General features: G+C 41.8%; 1 protein-coding gene and 1 pseudogene across 3 annotated transcripts in view; one reads left to right on the forward strand and one right to left on the reverse strand.

Annotated features, from left to right (window-relative positions):
- Positions 1-1398: 1398 nt before the first annotated feature.
- The window catches only part of LOC712609 (NBPF family member NBPF3), a 51618-nt gene continuing 31134 nt past the window's right edge, over positions 1399-21882 (forward strand). For 2 of the 3 annotated variants that reach the window (XM_077972778.1, XM_077972799.1), the window contains exons 1-2: positions 1399-1537; positions 6701-6799. The gene's annotated coding sequence lies outside the window, so the exon portion shown is untranslated. Of the gene's footprint in view, positions 1538-6389; positions 6527-6700; positions 6800-21882 lie in introns of those variants that run through there. The other variant, XM_077972783.1, reaches the window with a different exon arrangement.
- On the reverse strand, positions 17063-19497 carry LOC100427650 (profilin-1 pseudogene; annotated as a pseudogene).

Genomic DNA, 21882 nt, shown 5'->3' on the forward strand with positions numbered 1-21882 from the left:
TCGCTCTGTCACCCGGGCTGGAGTGCAGTGGTATGATCCTGGCTGTCTACAGCCTTGACCTCTCAGGCTCAGGCAGTCCTTCCACCTCAGCCTCCTTAGTAGCTGGGTCTACAGGAAGGCACCACTATGCCCGGCTAATTTTCTATTTCTTTGTAGACAGGGTTTTCCTGTAGCGCCCAGACTGGTTTCCTATTCCTGGGGTCAAATGGTCCTCCCACCTTGGCATCTCAAAGTGTTGGGATTACAGGCATGAGCCATCACACCTGGCCTTTTTAGTTTTAATAATTTTTATATTTTTCTAATTTAAAAGATTTACTAAAATGTCTTACAGCTGTTATTTATGAATATTCATTGTTGTTATTATGATGATTGTGTTTAATCTTATTTTCAATATTAGCTCCTGGAAATTAGAGATTTTGTCTCTTTTATTCACCACTGTATTCTCAATACTTGACCTTGCCTGGCATGAAAGAGATATTGAATCAATATTTGTTAAATGAATAAATGAATGAACATACTAATACCATAATCAGCAATCTCCAAGTATCACAGTTTTCACCATCTAACAAATAAAATAGCTTGTATAGAGCAGAGTCACAGTCAACCTGCCATAAAAGGAAATGTCAATGAAAAATAAACCTTTGTATGTGGAGCCGCTAAGATTTTGGGGCTTTTGTTACTGTAGCGTAACCTAGCGAAAGCTCAGTGAGGCAGCATATAGAATATATGTGTACAGATCAGTAGATGAGATTCCAAAGATGGTTCAGTAAGCATTAACTAACTACACCCACACTCTTTTAATTCCCTAACAGAAATAATCGAATTCTCGTTCACTAAGATGTGCCTCAAATATTACTTACTTTGTGAAAACTTCCCTGGCTACTCAAGTATTTAGTCAGGACTCTTTATTTTTTTCCCCCCAGGCTGGAGTGCAGTGGTGCCATCATAGCTCACTAACCTCTAAGTGAAGGCTCAAGGAATCTTCCTGCCTCAGCCTCCCGAGTAGCTGAGACTGCAAGTGTGCACCACCATGCTCGTGTAATTTTTCAGTTTTCGTTTTCAGAGATGGGGTCTTACTATGTTGCCCAGTCTGGTCAGGACTGTTGATTACATATGACAGAAACCCAACCAACTCTAGTTCCCCACCACCTTTCAAGCTGCTCTTCTCTGGGTCTTCCCTGTCTCCGTAAATGGCAGCTCCATCCTTCAAGTTGCCGAAGCCCCAAATCTCAATGTTAACCTTGATTTCTCTCTTTTATCTCACAGGCAATCTGAAGGCAAATCCTGTTTAGACCCAGGCGAAGGTTCCTGGTGACCCAGGCTCTCACCAGCCGATTGTCCCTTCCTGTCCTCCTGAGGGTGTCTGGAGCTTCAGTGTTGTGTGCTCTTGGCCTCCACGCTGGGGTGCCACCGACTCCCACTGTCCAGGGCTTCCGGTGGACTCTCCGAGGCACTGATGCAGAAACTTCCCCATTCGGTGCACCAAGAGCAGCCTCACACGGTGTGGGCCGACATGAAGAGCTGCCAGATCTAACAGGTGAAAATCTCGAGACATTGCCGGCTCAATGGGGTCAGAGAGTCCTCTTTCTATTATGACTCAGATGTGAAGGGAAGATGCCAAGGTCCCTAAAGATTGCAGGGCCTTGCCTGGCATGAAACAGATATGAAATAAGTATTTGTTAAATGAATGAACAAATATTCCCAGCGTGTGCTGCCCACGACCTGCAGTGCCGTGGTCAGGTGGAAGTGATTTTACTTCAGGAGAGGACAGTGTTCTCTCCAGGACTTTTCCTCAGTAGCTAGATCTGCATCCCCCTCCTCACTCTTCCCCTCTCACCCCCCATTGTCTGCCCCCTTTTCTCTCTGTTTCCACCCTGCTGTCCCCTTTCACCTGCTTTCTCCTCTTCAGCTTTCTTGGCTCATCCCCTCCCTGTCCCCCTGCATCCCCCAGGCTCAGGCCCCTACTCTCTCCTGGATGGGGAGATGTGCCTGGTTTTAGGCGGTGCCCTCTAGATGTGTCCAGGATGGGGAAACATGGCTCAGTTGACAGTATAATGGGTTAAAAGAGTGGCCACTTTTGAAGGCCTGTCCCATCTCCCATTCCAGAATCCTGTAGGACTTAGAATTTATGGGCCACAGTGGAATTCTTGGTTCCCCAGGACCTTGTGGTGGATGCCTTCTTTCCCTGAGCTTTCATGGGGTGAGTATTAGGTAGCAGGCCCTGCTCTGGGCTAGAGGTCCCATAATGAATAAATCTCAGGTCACTACCCCACAGAACCCACCACTGCAGGCATTGAGAAGGGGAGAAACAAAGGGGCATGGCCTGTTTGTGTCCTTCTCACGTGGTCGCCCACCAGATCCTGGGGGAGTGGGAGCCAGTGCAAGGAGAGAAGTCCAGTGAGAAAGGCAAATGGATGACATCAGACCCAGGGACTGAGGCCCCCACATACAGCCAGGTAGATTCTGGAGTCTCTGGCAACAGTGGGCGAGAGACAGAATGTGTTTCAGAGGAGGAGGAAGGGGTTGTACCCCATGGAAACAGTATATGGTTTTACAGTAGTGCGTCTTTCTCTAATCACTAGTTAGCGTATTCCTGTTAATGGAAAATATTGGTGGTGTAAGTTCCCCAATGTTCTCATCTTCATGTAAATTTGTTCCTTTCCTCTCTCCCTTTCTTCCTCCCTCCCTCCCTCCCTCCCTCCCTCCCTTCCTTCCTTCCTTCCTTCCTTCCTTCCTAACTTCCTTCCCTACTTCCTTCCAACTTTCTCTCTCTTTATTCTTTCCCTCCTGCGCTCCCTCCCTTCGTCCCTTCCTTCCTCCTTCCCTCCCTCACTTCTTTCCTTTCTTCATTTCTTTTCTTTTTCTTTCTCTCTCATGTTCTCTCTTTTTCTTTCCTTTTCGTTCTCTCTACTTTTTTGAGTCGATCACACTGTATTGAAACCCACATTATTTACCAGAATCTCTGGAGCTGCTTCTGTGTTGCAGTCAGGGAGCTCATCCAGTAGCCCTTAGCTCCTCCCAGCGCCTCCTAGGATTTGTGGGTTCCACTGGGGCAACTGCTGAGTCTCAGTGGTTTCTAGTCTTCACCAAGGTCTGCCCACCTAGATGGTTTGTACCTGTCCTTACCGCAAACCTGCACTATCTAGATTGCTGAGGCTGCTTCTCCCTAACTGACCTGCTGTTTTCCGGGGCACCCCAGGATTCGAGGTAAATGGCACAGGCCTGGAAATCTCCAACTGCTCTGACTCCAGGTTGGTGCACTTCAATGCCAAGTACTAACCACACAATAACAGGATGCCACCAAAACCTTGATATGGGGCTGCTGCAACCTAATTAAAAGAAATTAATAGACATTATTATTATTATTATTATTATTTTTGAGACGGAATCTTGCTCTGTCGCCCAGGCTGAAGTGCGGTAGCCGGATCTCGGCTCACTGCAAGCTCTGCCTCACGGGTTTTCGCCATTCTCCTGCCTCAGCGTCCCAAGTAGCTGGGACTATAGGCGTCCGCCACCTCACCTGGCTCGTTTTTTTGTATTTTTTAGTAGAGATGGAGTTTCACTGTGTTAGCCAGGATGGTCTCGATCTCCTGACCTCGTGATCCGCCCACCTCGGCCTCCCAAAGTGCTGGAATTACAGGCTTGAGCCACCGCACCTGGCCAATAGATATTAGTTTTTTTTTTTTTTGAGACGGAGTCTTGCTCTGTCGCCCAGGCTGGAGTGCAGTGGCGCGATCTCGGCTCACTGCAAGCTCCGCCTCCCGGGTTCATGCCATTCTCCTGCCTCCGTCTCCCGAGTAGCTGGGACTACAGGCGCCCACAACCGCGCCCGGCTAATTTTTTTGTATTTTTAGTAGAGACGGGGTTTCACCGTGGTCTCGATCTCCTGACCTTGTGATCCACCCGCCTCGGCCTCCCAAAGTGCTGGGATTACAGGCGTGAGCCACCGCGCCCGGCCGATATTAGTTTTTAGAATAGTTATAGGTTCACAGAAAAATTGAGTGGGTAGTACAGAGAGTTATCCTAGGCTCCCCTGTCCTCCAGCACACAATTTCCCCTATAAGTATGTTGTATTAGTGTGGTTCATTCGTTACAATTGATGAAGCACTATTGATACATCGTTATCAACTAAAGTCTATAGTTTACATTAGAGTTCATTCTTTGAGTTTCACAGATTATGGATTTTGGCAATTACATATTGTCCTAAATCCCCAATACAGCGTCATGCAAAATAGTTTCACTGCTGAAAATTCCCTGTGCTTCACCATTTCGTGCGTCCTCCTCTCTTCCAGTCCTGACAACCACTCATCATTTTACTACTTCTCTCTTTTTGACTTTCCAAGAATGTCCTAGAGTTGGAATCGTACAGTATGTAGGTTTCCAGACTAACTTCTTTCTAGCATTATGTATTTTAAGTTCCTGCATGTCTTTTTATGACTTGATAGCTTGCTTTTTAGAATCACTGAATCAGATTTCGTTGTGGGGCTACAACACAGTTTGCTTATCCATTCACTTGGTGAAAGACATCTTGGGTACTTCCAAGTTTTGGCAATTATGAATAAAATTGCTGTAACTACTTATGTGCAGGATTCTGAGTGAACTTAAGTTTTCCAGAGTGACTGTACCCTTTTGATTTCTACTAGCTATGGAGAGTTCTGGTTGCTCCTCATCTTTGAGAGCATTTGGTGTGTTCACCTTTTTGCATTTTAGCCATTCTAATAGGTTTCCACTGATATCTCATTGTTGTTTTAGTGTGCAATTCCCTAACGCCAAATGATTTTGAGCATCTTTTTCATATACTTATTTGCCATCTGTATATCTTATTAGTGAGGTGTTCAGATCTTTCACCTATTTTTTTTTCTTTTTCTTTCTTTTTTCTTTCTTTCTTTTTTTTTTTTTTTTTTTTTTGCTTTGTGTTGTTTAGTTCTCAGAATTCTTCATATATTTTGGACAGCAGTTTTTCCATCAGATTATTTTGTAAATATTTTCTGCCAGTCTGTGACTTGCTTTTTCCATTCTCTTAACAGTGTCTTTCACAGAGCAGAAGTTTTTAATTTGAACGAGGTTCCACTTAATTTTTTTTCATTAGTAGATTGTGCTTTTGGTTTTGTATCTAAGAAGCCATCATCGAACCCAAGATCCCCGAGACTTTCTCCGATGTTATCTCCTAGGATTCTTATGGTTTTGCACCTTACATTTACATGTAAGATTTATTTTATAAAGGGTATAACATGCATACCGGGATTTATTTATATATTTTTTGCATGTGGTTATCCAGCTGTTGTAGCACCACTAGTTGGAAAGGGTAAGTTCCCTGCTTTAAGTTGTCTCTAAACCTTCATGGAAGATCAATGGACTGTAGGTAGGCCTGTTTCTGGGCTCTGTATTCTTTTCCATGGATCTATTTGTGTGTGTGTTTTCTCTTTTCACCAACTTCACACTATTTAGGTTACTGTAGCTTAATGTAAGTCCTGAAGTTGGTAGTGCCAAACCTCAGGGGGGTTTTCAGAACTTCATCTTGAGAACCTGGTTGAGATCATTGTAGTAAAACTTGGAAATATGTGAGATTCCCCCTTAGTCTGGTTCTCAAGGAGTTTTTAATGCACTAACCAGGCCACCCTCAGCTTCTAGTGATCTGTCAATACCATTTAAGTTCTTCTCCCACTTGCTGTCCCCAGTAGCTTCTCTTCCTGTGAGCTCTGACTCCTTGTGTGTTTGCCTGTCTGTCTCATTTTTAGGGTGGCAGTTTTCCCTGTGACTTCAATTCTCTGGTCCACCCTAGAAGGGTTGACTTTCAGTTCCTTCAGCCTTTTGCTAGCTGTGAGGACGAGTGATGACTGCCTAGCTCTTTCCATGTTGGACTAGAAACCCAAAAGTTCGTTTAAAGAATGACTTGTTATAAAAGTCACCCATTGTCAACATACGACTCAATGATTTCAGCTGATTTATGGAATTGTGCAGCCATCAGCAGAGTTTCTACTTCAGCACATTTTGTCGCTTCCCCAAATTCCCTTGAACCTCTTTGTAGTCATTTCCTAATCCCTGGTCCCCATGACTGGGTCTGAATAGAATGAATATTTGGAAAGCAGACTTCATGGTATTTACATTTTCATGTGTTTGGGACTTTATATAGTGGACTATTGTGTTCATTTTGTGACAAGTAGAGAAGAGATTGCATTCTAGGGATGGATTTTTGGGGAACATAATAGTAGTCCTGTTTATGGCTCTCCTTGAATTGGTTCATCTGTGTTGGTGACCGGTATTTGCTACCAGACCTTGTCTGGTGAGCAAAAGAAAAGCAGTTTTAAAAAATCTATTAAAATCGAGATGATACATTTTCACATAATAATATGTAGAGTTAAGTAATGAACCATCTTTATTAATTAATTAATTTATTTTTGAGATGGAGTTTTTGCTCTATTCCTCGGGCTGGAATGCAATGGTGTGATCTCAGCTCACTGCAACCTCCACCTCCTGGGTTCAAGTGATTCTCCTGCCTCAGTCTCCGGAGTAGCTGGGATAACAGGTACTCGCCATGTCTGGCTAATTTTTGTGTGTTTAGTAGAGGCAAGCTTTCTCCATGTTGGCCAGGTTGGTCTCTAACTCTTGACTTCAAGTGATCCACCTGCCTTGGCCTCCCAAAGAGCTACGATTACAGACATGGGCCACGGCCTGACCTCAGCCATTTTTATTCTTTCAGAAATGTGATTGATAACAGTAAAGCCGCACTCCTCATGTGCCTGAAATATCCCTCATTGTCTTCTTCAGGTGGCAAGGGCTCTGGAACAGCCACATAAAGGTGAGGGCAATATTTTTTTTCATTGATTGATTGGTTGGTTGATTTTTTTTCTGTTAGAGGGGTTAGCATCCATGTATCTGAAATTGAAATTCAAGAGGAGAGACAGACACCTGTACTAGTTTTCTCTTGCTACCAATTATCACATTACCACAAAACAGTGGTTTGAAACCACAGAAGTCTGGAATGAAGTGGCTGGGTTCTCTGATCAGAGTCATGTGAGGCTAAAATCCAGGAATGGGCTGGCTGTGTTTTCTTCTAGAGCTCAAGCTGTTTTTCAAAGTTCAATACAGATATTGAAAGAGAAGACTTCATCTTTTCCAACCAGCCCCAGAAAGTTGTCATGTATGGAGCGATGTGATTAGATCCAGTGCATGCAGGTAACCTCACCAGCTTAAAGTCATATAACTGGCATATAACAACATAATCACAGGAATGGTGTCTCATCACCTTAACGGGCTTTAGAGACAAGGGTGTGGCATGTTTGGGGACCATTTCAGAAATTCCATCTACCGCAGATTCACATTCCCCCAACTGCGAAATGCATTCACCCTCTCCCTTAAGGTTTCCGAATTTCATGTCATTAAAGCATTAGTTCAACATGAAAAATGTCATGTAGACAACATCAGATGAAAAGTTTAAAATCCCATTTAAAACATCCACACCAGGTGTGGATGAGGCTTCTAGGGTGTCCATGAAGTACAGATCCTTGACATAATTCCCTTTCCTCTGTCGACCTGTGAAACTGAATGAACAGCTTATCTGCCCCTAATGTGAAATGACGGGACAGACGTGGAATAACAACTACAGTGATTCTAGTTCAAAATGAGGGAACAAGGAAGGGATAAAGAAGTCACTGACCCACAGTAGTTTGGAAATGGAGCTGGGCAAAATCCAGCAGGAGTTTCTTAATTAGGATCCACAGCCTGGGACCGACCCGCTGTCCTGTCTTTGCCTCTGGGCTCTCTGCTCTGCATTTCTTGAGACCATGATTGTTCATCTCTTTTCTCACACTCTTTTGTGTATGGCTCCTATTGCACTGAAAATGTTTTTGAGATTCATCCGTGTTGTTTTGTGTGTCAACAGTTTGTTCCTTTAGGCTTTCCATGGAATGAATGTATCACAGTTTATTGATCCATTGTTGTATTGACAGATGCTTGAATGTTTCCAGTTTTTCCTCTTATGAATAAAAGTGCTATGAACGTTCTTGTATAAATCATTTTCTGGACATATGTTTTAATTTCTCTTGGATAAATGCTTAGGAATTACTGAGTCATAGAGTAGGTAGTTGTTTAGTTCTGTAAGAAGATGCCAGACATTTTTCCCCAAAGTGTTTATACTATTGTACATTCCAAGCCTTACTGTATGAAGGTGAGAAAGCTTTTGCTACTTGCAAAGAGGCCTGTCTATAGACATGTAATTTTTTCTAACTGGAGACAGGCTGATGACTTCAGGAACATGAGCATGGGGTGCAGGACACCTGTCATGACCACCAGCATGAAGTTGGGATTCAGGAAGGAGGTGAATCGTATACGGAATCCTGGGACCAGCATGAGCTTCTGTCAGGGCACAAAGGGCACTGAAGTGAACAGGGCATAGGGGGCCCTGGTGTTATAGTAAAAAAGCGTCTCATTGGTAAAACCTTTACCCTTGGGGAGGTAAATAAATTCCTTGTTCCTTCTTGGTTACCCTTGAAGATAAGGATGGCCAAACAAAATAATATCATATCTGCAGAAAGTCAGATCTTGGTAAGATTTACTAGTAGGGAATCCAATGTTAATGCAAAGAAGCAGCGGCCAGTTGGGATCCAGTGTGAGCCTGTGGATCAAGGTGCGTACTCAAACACAGAGAGCTTTTTGAAAGATGTTACCAGTGGTTTTTCCAGGGCAGAGATGGGTCCTCTATCTTTCTCTCTAACCTAGCCCATATGCTTAGCTGAGAAGGTTTCTTCATATCACTTTAAATGATGATGTCCCTGTTCAGCAATTTTCTAAACATTCTTTAGACAGGAATTTTATGGGCATTCTCTATTGCATTAAGCTTAAATTTAAAGCATCTTATGGTTTTATTGCAAAGTGTTGCCTTGTTTCCTTTTTAAGATGATGCAATTTATAACATGGAAGTTTTCTGTCTGTCCCCTCCCTTTATGTTCCTGTAAAATGAACAAACATGTGGCCATGAAACAGATGGTCATAGAATTGGTTCAGTGGTTGTGAGTGTAGCAACCCAAGAGTGTCTTATCTGAAATCCCACCAGGAATGCCTGGACACAGTAGAGAAAGTTTGTTCAACTGGATGCCTTAGGATGCATGCTTCCAAAAACAAAGTAGCCAAAAAGAAACCAGAATAACAGAATATCAGAGCCAGAGGAACATTTGGTGGTAGTTCAGTACGTCCTCCTTTTCAAGCTACAGGGGACACAGTGGAACAGAAGCAGGGATGGGCCTGCCTGCTGTGCCCAAAATTCATTGGAGATTGTTGCGGTGAAGAATTTCATTGATGATGAAGGAGAAATAAACTCCCGTCAGCTTCAATTCAGGCAGGTTTATTGAAAAGGTGAAGAAGTGTCTTGCAAAGCACAGCATGGCTGAGGCTTGTGGGCTGTGTCTGGGAAAATGAGCAGCCGACAGTGGCTGATGCTGCCCTGACTCTGGGGCCGTGTGGTCTCTCGTTCCCTGAGAGCATCTCTTCTATTCTCTTGTGTCTTCCCTCAGCCTGGCAGTCTCTGTGTACTCTCCAACACATAATTGAGCACGGCTGTGCCAGCCCCAGTGCCACCTGGCACTTTAGGTCAAATTAGAAAGGCATGACATAAACTGGTCCTTTATAATACAGCTGTTGGAACAGCAGTTGAGAATACAGTATCTTGACTCCTGGTTTAGTACTTTATGCTGAACTTTCTTTTCTGAATATGAGCACAGACTTTGGAATGTTAGTGTCACCTAGCGTTATTAGCTAGTATTCTCCTTTTGTTTCCCCATAACATCCCCTCCTGCTTCCCACAGATCCACTCTCCACTCATTTCCATCCTGTCTTATGTCACTTGGTGCTTGTCCCTTCTAGAATGCATCTTTGGCTCCCCTGCGTACACACTTCTAGTTAGGTTTAGCAATGGGGGGCACCTGATGGAGCCTGGACGTGAGAGGAAGGTGAGGTCTGTATTTCTTCCCTCTCCCTCCCTGCTCTGGCACTGAGTATCTAGCAATATCTGCATCTGTCTGTTACTTCAGTGGTCACTCTTCCATAGCCCCAATTCTCAGTGGGTCCCATAGCATTGTTTACCTTTGTTCCTTTAGCTCCCATCAAGGAAGATCCAGAGACATTCTCTTCACCAAGGCATTAAGAAATGCACGGGTGAGGGGAACAGTGGCGTGACTGTCAAGTTCCTGTGGTACCTACCGTCTGCAAACTGGAGGTCATGGTGTGAGATGCTGCATGGATTTGCCCTGGCTGCTGTCAGTGAGAAGAACAGGGTTCTGGAAGAGTAGAGGACAGGCTGTGGGACTTGGCCATGTAGAGACAAGGCGGGAGGGATTTCCTTGAGAGGTAGGGATATGTGGTGGTTACTGATCATTGTGAGGTGTCTGGGAATGTAATGGATGGGAAATCTAGTAAGGAATGAACTTTTGTAATAATTAGAAAAGCTGTAGTTCTGAGGACAGAGACCTGATGCAGTCACCATAGTGGGAATTTATGACCTGGCATCCAGTTGAGTTGCCTGGAGCTTCTTGACTGATGGGAGATGGAACCCTTGAGGAAGAGTGAAGCCTTCAATGTTGCCGCAAGTGTGTGCTGTCAATCTTCCTTCAGGCCTCCCCCTGAAGGACCTGAAGTCCTTTATGTGGGTGACTGAGGAAAGGGAGATACTCAGAGCTTCTGTGTCTTGTTAGATTCTGGCTCTGAAGAATGCTAACCTAAGGGCACCTGTGGTGGCCATGAAAATGCACTACTTGCATCTCCAGCAGCAGGAGGCCTAACGTATCAATAGCGCCGGCTGCTACACTCCGAATTGAGGACTTGATGACATTTCCCCCGAGTCTGTACTAGCCCATGATGAGGAAAGCCTCATATCAAGTCCTCCCAACAGAACACCCCTGATGACTGATGAGGATGTCGAAGCTGTTTTCCTGTGGCAACTGTGACTTTCTTTCTTCAAAGTCTGTTTTGTTCATGTACATTAAGTGATTTATATAAAATAGGAGAATAAATGCCTAGACTCCCATGAGTTCAGCTTTTATTGATAAACTCTAGTTCTGAGGACAGAAGCTTGATGGAGTCAGTATAGTGGGAATTTATAACTTGGCATCCAGTTCAGAGGCTTGGATCTTCTTGACTGAGAGGAGATCGGGTCCCTCTGGGGAACAAAGAAGCCTTCAATGTTGTTTCAAGTGTATCCTGTAAATCTTCCTCTAGGCCTTCCCAGAGGGACCTGCTATATGACTTATGATCCAGTGACCCCAAATTCAGAGTGTTCTTGTCTACTCTGAAGAATGCAATATCTTACTCCTCTGGATTCAACCTAGTACCAATATTTGTGTGTAGCTATGCAGCTTAATAGACCAAAGCTAATTAGATGAGGAATGGTAGACCCAATTCAACCGTACAGGCACCAACCATATCAGCATACAGGCATCCCTCTCCCACCGTTTCATTTTTGTCCCCACTCCAACGTCTTCTCCATTTTGTTTGTATTAATTTTCTATTGCTGCATGCTAAATTACTGCTAGCTTTTAGAGGCTTAAAATAAGACTGATTTATTTTCTGGCAGTATCCACAGATGAGAAGTTGAGGCCTGGATTAGCTGGGTCTTCTTCTTAGGGCCTCCCAGGCTGAAATTAGGCTGGGTTTCTTTCTGGAGTTTCTGGGGAAGAACTTGCTGTCTAGTTTCCTCAGGTTGTCAGCTGAGTTCAGTTCCTTGTGACTGTAGAACTGAGATCTCTGTTTTCTTGCTGACTGTCAGCCAGGGGCCTCTCGCTGCTCCTGGAGGCCTCCCATGTTCCCAATACATGCTTCCTCCAGCCAGAAGAGGAGACTCGTCCTGCATGGAAACCCTCCTGCACTTCACATCTCTCCAGGAAGACCTCAGTCCCTCCAAGGAACTCACCTTCATTAGGTCAAGCTCATAAGATCATCTCTCTATATTAAATTTGACTGATCTGAGATCTCGATTACATCTGCTAATGTGTTTTTGCCATAAATTGTAACACAATCACAGGAGTGATATCACTGGCTTTTCTCTACGCTCAGGAAGAAGTGATTATATGAGAACAAAGATCACTGGGGGTCATCTTAGGATTCGACCATAATATTATAAAGACACAGTAATTAAAAGAGTATAACAGATTTCTGCTTGTTTCTGTTAGAATAAATCATATCGGACTAATCCTGCCTCCATAAACAACCATAAAATTGTTTTCAGACAGTGGACAACAGGCAGTACAATAGGAAACTTAAGGGGGGAGCCCCGTGATTTCCTAGTTCTTTAGGGAGAATTTTTCAGCAGCTGCATCGTGGGCTGTAGTCCACTCAGAGCAGGACAGCCCCACTGAGGTGAGAAGGCAGAGATCAGAGTTGAAGTCCACTGAAGCAACTGCAGTCTGTGGGGCAGGGCAGCAATGAGGAGACAGCTGTTCAGAGGGGCAGCTGTCGAAGTCCATGAGGGGTTCCATGTGCACACTTATCAAGGACGGGACTGTACCTGCACAAGGAAAAGACAAACAGATTTAACAGAGGGGTGGCTGCTGTCAAATTGAGTTTAGACCAGAGGTACTTGAGGTGGAGGAGGGTTGGGGAATGGATGATGAAGTTTCTGCCATCCAGGGTGGGAAGAACTCACACACACCTCATTAGCACCCGGGTATCCAACTGAGACACTAGAATGACTGTGCTTTAGGAATAAGTGTCACACTTTACAGTAAAGCCTATTCTAGACCAACCCTAGTAAAGCCTAAAACCAAACCCTGACAAAATCCACAAAGCGGTGGATTGGTGATTGCCAAATTAGAGAGTCTTGGGAAATGCTGTGGGTTTTCCATGCATTCATTTTAATAAAACATAAACCAAGTCCACATAAGTCCAAAGTGATCAAACAGTAATTTTCCTGCCCACTAGAACAAAATTAATTCACACAATCAATGGCACAAGCTAGTCAAGTCGACATTTAAGCAAAATACATCTAAGAACAGCTAACAAATAACTCTTCTCAAACTCACATAGAACATTCACCAAGATAAATCACATATGCTGAGGAATCCTTAGTATTTTCTGTTATGTCTCTTTGACTTGTGTATACTGTGCTCAAGCTCTTAAAATTATACACTTTAATATATACTTTATTATACTTTAATAAATCTCAATTGCATGTAATTTATATTTCGATATATTTGTTAAATTTTATAATTAAAAAAAGTGTCCTGGCTTGATTCAAGAAATCTTTTTTATATTTAAAAAATATAATTTTATATATTATCAGGGCAAAAGAGAAAAACCGTATGATAACGTTATCATACACAGTAAAAGCATTTGGCAAAATTGAAAACTTTTTTCATGATTTTTATAAAAACAAACCCCAGAAAACTCTCAGCATGATAAAAACAGAAGGCAACACTTCCAACCCCATTAAGGATAGATTTGAAAAAATCTCACAGGTAACATTATATTAAATGGCATAAAATTGAATGCTTTTCTATTAAATCAGAGAAAAAAGTAGAATATCTGTTGGTACACTTTCAATTCAGCATGATACTAGAGATCTAAATGCACTAAGGTAAGACAAATAAATAAAAGTATTGAAAAGATTGAAAAAAAAGAATTGAAATTGTCTTTATTCACAGATAATGGCTGTGTATGTTAATAATCCTAGAAATCTACAAAAATCTACCAAAAGTAATTAGTGAGTTTGATAATGTTACAGAATATAAGCTCAATATAAGTAGTCTTGTGTATTTCTGTATATTAGCAACGAGCATTTGGAAAAGGAAGTAAAAAGCAGTGTCATTTAAAGTAACATCTAAATACGTGTTTTCTTATAGATAAATTCAACAGGCTGGGTGCAGTGGCTCACACCTATAATCTTAGCACTTTGGGAGGCTGAGGTGGGCAGATCATGAGGTCAAGAGATTGAGACCATCATGCGTAACATGGTGAAACCCAGTCTCTACTAAAAATGCAAACAATTAGCTGGGTGTGGTGGCATGTATCTGTAGTCCCAGCTACTCGGGAGGCTGAGACAGGAGGATCACTTGAACCTGGGAGGCAGAGGTTGCAGAGAGCCGAGATCGCATCACTCCACTCCAACCTGGGTAACAGAGCAAGATTCTGTCTCAAAAAAAAAAAAAAGAAAGAAAGAAAGAGAGAGGGAGGTAAGGAGGGAGGGAGAGAAGAAAGAAAATCAACAAATCAAAGAAAACTCAACAAAATTTATGTACGGCAAGTACACCAAAAATTACAAAAATTGCTTTAAGAAATTATGAAAGAACTTAATAGTGGGGAGATAAACCTTGTCATGGATCAGAAGAGTTATGTTTAAAAAGTCAGCTTTTCATCAGTTGATTTCCAGATCCAATGCAATTCTAATAAAAATTCCAAGCAACATTGTGGTAGAAAATTACAAGTTGATTCTACTATTTATATGGTAATGTCGATGATCAAGAATAATAAAGGAGCAATATTATAATAGAATAATGGTGAATGAATTCACTACCTATTTCCAGAATTACTCTGCAGCTATGAAAATCATGTGTTTTGTTGGAAAAAAAAATAGAATATATATCAGTGGAAGGGAAGAGAGTATCCAGAAATAGATACTCATATATATGTCTAATTAATGATTCTTAGGACATATATATGTATACAAACGTGTGTGTGTATAGACACACACACAGACACCTTTTTGAATATTATGTATCATTATCTCCAAATAGGGAACATTAAGAGAACATAAAAGGAAACTACAATATAGGAGATATCATATTTATCTCCAACAAAGGGTTTTTTAGTGTGTGTGTATGTGTGTGTGTGTGTGTGTGTATGTATATAGCACTCTGATTAAAGCATAATGAAACAGTTTCTCTAAAGACTTGAATAGATACTTCAGAAAAGAAGATACATGAATGGTCAATTAGCATAGGAAAAGATGCTCTACTGTTTAGTCATCAGGGAGATCAATCAATACAACAATGAGATACCAGTACATATCCATGAGAATGGCTAAAATTTAACAGGCTGAAAGTAGCACATGTTGGTGAGGATATAAAGCACTTGGAAGTGTTATACTTGTAGGAGTGAAAAATGGTATGACTCCTTTGAAAGTCTAACAGTTTCTTAGAGGTTAGACATATACAAATCAGATGGACAGTCCTTCGATTCCTAGGAATTTACATACTATGTCTGCACAACGATCTGTGTGTGTTTCCAGACTAAACTGAGGGGTGGGCTGCTATGTCTGGTGGCCCAGCAAGGAGATGCAGATGAACTGGGGAGGAAGAGAGTTTTTACTTCTGCAACTGGTTACAGGGAAAAGGCCTGGAAATTATCACCACACCAACTCAGAATTACAAAGTTCTCCTGAGCTTATGTGCCTTCTAAGCTATATGTGTATGGAAGTTGCATTCATCTAAATACATAAGTGATTAACTTCTTTTAATCTAGAACTAAGTTCTGAGTCCTGAAGACCTTCCTCTGGAGCCTCAGTCAGTTCACTTAATCTAAATGGGTCTAGGTGCTGGGGACCCTTATCTTGTCTTCTGCTAAATCACAGAGGTTTGGGGAGTTCCGTCAGACCTCCAATAAACTTGTTAGTGGAGGCCTGGGGAGTTTCTTCAGACCCGCAATAAAACTTGTTTAATGCTAAATGACTCCTTTAAAAGTGCCTTTGTAATTTTGTCATGCTTTAAGGCTCAGGAAAATCCTAGGCAAAACTCTTGGTGGGCTTTTGTTACATTCCAGCCTTTGTATAAGGACACTGGCTTTTTGTTTGTTTGTTTGTTTCCTCTTAATATTTGATTGGACCACTCAGTTGGTACTGAAACAGTTGTCAGGAGGCCTGTGGTAGTGAGACCTGGCCTGCCATGTGTGGATGCTCATGGTAGTTTCTTCATACTAGCCCAAATGTGGAGGATAGAAATGTCCAATAACAGGTGAAAGGATAAACAGATATGGTATAGCCACACAAAGGAATACTACTTAGCAATTACAAGGCATGAACTCTTGATGCAAATACTCATATGGATGGATTTTAAAATTACATTGATGCCTGAAAGAAGGCAGACACAAAAGAACACAGGTATAATTTCATTTATGGAAAATGGTTAAAAAGGAAATGGACCTGAAGTGGCAGCGGCTCCTTGGGGCCGAGGGTTGAAAGACTGATGAACTGCAAAGGGGTCCAAGAAACTTTGGTGTGTAGGGAAATTCCTCTATCTTGGTTGTGGCAGTAGTTCCATTAGTGTATGCATTTGTAAACATGCATTGAATTACACATTTTAAAGTGATGCAATCTGTTGTACCTAAATTATAACTTAACATTGATTTCATCATCTTAATTTCTCCATACTAGCAATTAGCAGCTAGAAAATGAAATGCAATAAAACATAATAGAGATTAATAGCCGGAATCATTATATGCTTAAGAATATATGCAGTGAAGCAGGTACAAGGCCCCTAAAAGCAATTGGTGAGAAAAATGAAAGAAGGCTAAATAGAGAAATATATGTCATTTTCATTGATTGGAAGATTCCATGTTGTTAGCATATTACATCAACACAGTTCTGATTAATATTTCTAGTAGGAGATTTTAGGGAAATTTAAAAGCTAATTTCAAAATGTATTTGAAAATCAAGGAACCTAAAATAGGCAAGTTGGTCTTGAAGAAGCAATAAGTTGGAGGACTTACTCTGCTAGATTTCAAACCTGATATTAAAGCTACAGTAATTTTAAAACGGTAGTACTGGTGTAAGTATTCATAAATATATCAAAGTAAAAGAATACAGACTCAAACAATATGCCCACATATGAAGTTATTTAATTAGTAGAATCTTTTTTATTCATAAAAACATCCCTCAAAACAAAAAAGTTTTCCAACCACACACAGGAGGAGTATGAGTAGGGGAAGGTGTCTGTCCATCTATCCCTGGCCCCCAGCCCATGTGGTTTTGGCAGCAATGAGGGGTGTAGGGTAAGGGCTCCCGAAATTAAAATGGTATATGTGTGTATGAGAAGGAAAGGGGGGCAAACTGTGGGGAGCAGTGGAGGGGAAGGAACAAAGGAGGTCAGTACTGGGAAGGCTGAAGGAGGGAGGACATTTCATAACATTTATTGTTGGTGAAACTGCCATGGACACCTTCTTTGCCCATCAGCAGGCCTAGCGTCTTGGCAGTCATGGTGCCGGTGACATTGAAGGTGGAGGCTCCATCGATGCTCTTCGTTTGAAGATCCACGGTCAATTCCCCATCCTGCAGCAGTGAGTCCGGGACCACAGTACATTTCTAGGCCCCAGTGTCAGCCCATTCACAAAAAAGCTTGACCGGTCTTTGCCAACCAGGACACCAAGGTCAGCTGACGTGATGTTCATAAAGGTTTTCCCTGGGATGGTGGCCCAGATGGAGGGCGAGTCCTTGTTGCCCACGATGGCCGTGTCCTAACAGGTCCGGTCCGCCACGAGGCTGTGGATAGAGGCATCCGCCTGGCCGTTGTGCTGCTGGAGGGGGGCTCCTCTGGTCGCTGCTGCTGGGGCTGCCTGGGCTGGCGGGCAGGGGAGGCGGAGAGCTCGGGGCAGGCGCTGCCCTCTTCACCATGGCTCTGCTAGCTGTGCAGCGGCCCTCACACCGCCCTATATATATAATATATATATAATACTATACTTTAAGTTCTAGGGTACATGTGCACAATGTGCAGGTTTGTTACATAGGTGTACATGTGCCATGTTGGTTTGCTGCACCCATTAACTCGTCATTTACATTAGGTATTTCTCCTAATGCTATCCCTCCCCCAGCCCCCCACCCCAGGACAGGCCCTGGTGTGTGATGTTCCCCGTGCTGTGTCCAGGTGTTCTTATTGTTCAGTTCCCACCCGTGAGTGAGAATGTGGTCGCACCGCCACTTCTAAATGTTTTAAAAACAAAGTCGCCAATGCCCTTCATTGGGGAAATGAAAGACTTTTAAGTAAAACGATTTTGAGTGAAATAATATTTGTTGTTTTAAAAAGTTAATATTAACAACCACTCTCCACCATACTTTGAAATTAACTTAACATGTGAAAATTCAAATTAGAAACCTTGTAAAGGAAAATGAGAAATAGTTTCATGAACTTGACAAAGGAAAATATTTCTTAGACTAGATACTGTAGCACTCACCACAATAAGAAATCAAGTGAATTGCACTTCATTTTTAAAAACCTTCTGCTTCAGAAATAGCAAATAATTTTAATATAGCAAAAAATATATATATTTGAATGGACGCATTCAAAATATATAAAGAACTCCTATAGATTACAAAGAAAATGACAAACACCCCAGTAATAAATGAACATAAAAATCTGAGAAGATATTTCCCGTAAGAAGATGTCTAACTGAACATTAAGCGTGAGAAAACCAACATAGGAGATCACTACACACCTGGTAGAATGGCTATAATTTAAAAGACCAAAAATATTAAGTGTGTGGGAATGTAGAGCAACTGGAAATGGCCTACATCTTTCATAGCAATGTAAAGTAATACAATTACTTTGCAATAGTCTGGGTCTATTTTCTTCCCATTCACCAAGCAACTCCATCCCCAGCTATAGATACCCAGGAAAATAAGTACGTATCTTCACAGAAATAATTGTATGAGAATATTCATAGTTATTTATACACAGTAGCCAACAACTAAACCTGTCACCCATCAGAAAAATGGATCTCAAATTGTGTGATAATCATGCAATCAATAGGATATAACTTGGCCAAAACAAAGTGAAACAAGGGAAAAACACGAAGAAATTAGTGTGATATATAACCACCTGAGTAGGAGAAGTGAAAACAAGAGAACATAGTAAATGATTGCATTTGTTTATTTTTTTGAGATGGAGTCTCACTCTGTCCCCCAGGCTGGAGTACAGTGGCACGATCTCGGCCTCTGACTCCCGGGTTCAAGAAATGTTCCCTGCCTCAGCCTCCCAAGTAGCTGTGATTACAGGCACCTGCCAGCGCGTCTGGCTAATTTTTGTATTTTCAGTAGAGACAGGGTTTTGCTGTGTTGGCCAGGCTGGTCTTGAACTCCTGACCTCAGGTGATCTGCCCATCTCAGCCTTGCAGTCTTGGGATTACAGGCATGAGGCACCAGGCCCAGCCAAAATGATTCCATTTTTATGAAGCACATGATCAAGCAAAATTAATCTGTGGTGGCTGCTCTAGTTTAAATATCAGTCCCCTCCAAATCACATGTTTAAATGTGGTCCCCAGTGTTGGAGGTGGGGGTTAATGGTAGGTGTTTGGGTCATGGGAGCGGATCCGTCATGATAGATTAATCCCCGCCCTGGGAGAAGGTAGTGAGTGAATTCTCTCTTAGCTCCTGTAGGAGCCGGTTATTAAAAAGTGCCTCTCACCTTTACTTGCTGTCTTTTGCTTCCTCTCTCACCATATGATCTCTGCACACTCTGGTTGCTTTTCACCTGCTGCTGCAAGTGGAAGCAGCCTCAGGCCCTCATGAGGAGCAGATGCGGGTGCCATGCTTCTTGTGCAGCCTGCAGAACTATGAACAAAATGCACCTCTTTTCTTTATAAATTACCCAGCCTCTGGTCTTCCTTTCTAGCAGGACACAGAGACTAAGGCAGTGACAACATTCAGAATATCTTCTTCATTTGGGGGATGAGCATTGACTGGCAAGGACCACATCAGAACTTTGTGGCATGGAGGAAAATGTTCTCTGTCTTTAACTGGGTGTTATTATACAATGTATAATTATATTAAAATGTGTTAAGCTGTACTTTTAGGTTTTTTGCAGGATACTCTATGCAAATTATACCTCAGTGAAGAACTGTTAGCATACAACAAAGAGAGAGATAGAAACACTCAAAAATTGAAAATTGACAAAAAATAGATAACAAATATTTAGCCTAGAAATAAGAGGGATCCATTGAGAAGAAACCAAAAGCAATGGAATAGAACAAAGATTAAAAGAAGTATAATACAAAAGAGTTTTAAATTTCAAAGTTTGAAATGATATTAAAGTGGCACACTCTTTCCTTGGGAAAATCAAGTGAGAACCATAAACTCTGAGACGAATTCCAGCAAAGGTATGTAAATCAGTTTGATCTAATGGCACAAGATTAGCTTTGAAGGCCAAAAGGAACTGGTTTCTAATTCTTATTCCTCTCCTCACTACTTTTGTGACCTAGGGAAATTTTCCAATCTTTCTGAGTTTGTTTTTTCATCAGGAACAGGATAATACCTAAGTGACAGGCTAGTTCATAGATTTAAATATGATTGCATGGCAGCGGACATGAACCATAATTAATTGTTAAGAATATATTTACACTGAACTCTCCTTTATCCATGTGAAAATTGTAGACAAACAACAATTGACAAAGAATAGACAGAATGTTCTAAGATAAATATTATTCCTTTGTTTCTGGAAAGAAGTCACACATACAGTAAAAATAATTAGAGAGGACCTAGTTCATATTGAACAATCTTCCCAAAACCCTGAAACAGGTCTACTTTCTAACACCAGAGATGTCTTGACTGAGTCCAACCCCTGCAATCTCCTCTGTCTGGAATAGACAGAGGAAGTTTGCTCCAGCCTTAGAACAGCATGGGCTGGCAAGCATTCTCAGAGAGGCTCTCAGCTTCAACTCTAAAGGGCCTGAGGAATATGTGCAAGTGGGTCGGGTTAAGGCCAAGCTGAACCACAGACCAGGGCTCTTACCAGCGCCAAAGTCAGTGGAAGGATATCAGTCCCCAGAGCTCTGTTACAGGCCATGGATGCTGCATGGAGGGGTGGTGAGCCTATGAATAACAATCAGGAGAAACATCGGTAATGGACAGGAGGCATAAATAAACCATGTCCACCCTCCTCTACAACCCAGGAAAGTTCTCCTTCAAAAAACGATGTCTTGAAGAAAACAAGTACAAATCTTTGTGACTTTGGATTAGACATTTTTTAAGTAGGCACAAACAATCCAAAAATAGATGGAGAAATGGACTTCATTAAAATAAAAACTTATATGCTTCCAAGGACAGTGTCAAGGAAGTGAAAAGATAATCCACATAATGGGAGAACTATTTCCAAATTATATATTTGACATAGGTCTAGTACCTAGAGTATATAAGGAATTCATATAACTGAGCAAAAAACGACAACCAACCAAATTTAACAATGGGAAGAAAGCTGTGAGTAGAGGTTTCTCTAAGGAAACACACAAATGGCCAAGAAGCACATGCTAAGATGTTCAATGTTTTTCATCATTAGGAAAATGTAAATTTAAACCAAAATGAGATACCACTTCATACCCAGTACTATGACTTAAGAAAAAAATAGACAATATATGTTTGGAAAGTTATGGAGAATATGGAATTCTCATATGTTACTGTTGGGAATGTAAAATGGCATAGCTACTGAATTTGGTGAACAGTGTGTGAGTTCCTCAAAAAGTTTAACAACAACAACAAAAAAGTTAAACATAAGGTGACATATGATGCAGCAGTTGCACTCCTAGGCTTATAACCAAGAAAATGAAAAACAGGTGTTCACTCAAAAACTTGTACAAAGCTGTTCATAGCAGCATTATTCTTAATAGTTAAAAAGTGGAAACATCTTAAACCACCATCAGTTGATGAATAAACAAAATGTGGTGCAACCATATAGTGGCATATTATTGGGCCATAAAAGTTCATGTACTGATGCAGGTTACGAAGGATGAAACTTGAGAACAGTATGCTAAGAAACAGATGGAAAATGCCACAGTTTGTTATTCCATACAGAGGAAGTGCCCAGAACAAGTACATCTCTATCTAGAGAAAGTAGATTAGTGGTTGTCAGAGACAGCAAGAAGGGGGGAATTGAAGAGGACTGCCCGTAGGTACAGGCATGGTTTTTGGCATTATGAAAATAT

Source organism: Macaca mulatta, chromosome 1 (assembly GCF_049350105.2).
Source record: "Macaca mulatta isolate MMU2019108-1 chromosome 1, T2T-MMU8v2.0, whole genome shotgun sequence".
NCBI lineage: Eukaryota > Metazoa > Chordata > Mammalia > Primates > Cercopithecidae > Macaca > Macaca mulatta.